Below are 272 nucleotides of genomic sequence, written 5' to 3'. Positions count from 1 at the left end.
GAGTAATAGGTGAGAATAAGATGGGGTTACCGTGTTAGAAAAGCTGGAAAAGTATATCATGTAAGCTAACATGGACACTCATTTTCTATTAAGACTCCTTATGTTTCCATCATTCACCTCTTTTAAGACTCCATTTTCAACAAGTCTTCAAGTTATAAAGCAGTTATTTCTAAACCATAATAGTGTTTTAAAGTAACCATCTAGAATGGATTAGAAAACTGTGGTACATCTACACGATGGAATACTATGCTGCTCTAAAAAGGAAGGAACTC

General features: G+C 34.2%; 1 protein-coding gene across 1 annotated transcript in view; it reads right to left on the bottom strand.

The window, feature by feature from the left end:
- The window catches only part of DNAJC13 (DnaJ heat shock protein family (Hsp40) member C13), a 125,359-nt gene that overhangs the window by 71,197 nt on the left and 53,890 nt on the right, over positions 1-272 (bottom strand). The window lies entirely within an intron of this gene.

This window comes from Myotis davidii, unplaced genomic scaffold, assembly GCF_000327345.1.
Source record: "Myotis davidii unplaced genomic scaffold, ASM32734v1 scaffold962, whole genome shotgun sequence".
NCBI classification, from domain to species: domain Eukaryota; kingdom Metazoa; phylum Chordata; class Mammalia; order Chiroptera; family Vespertilionidae; genus Myotis; species Myotis davidii.
This window is presented reverse-complemented; position numbering and strand designations above follow the sequence as displayed.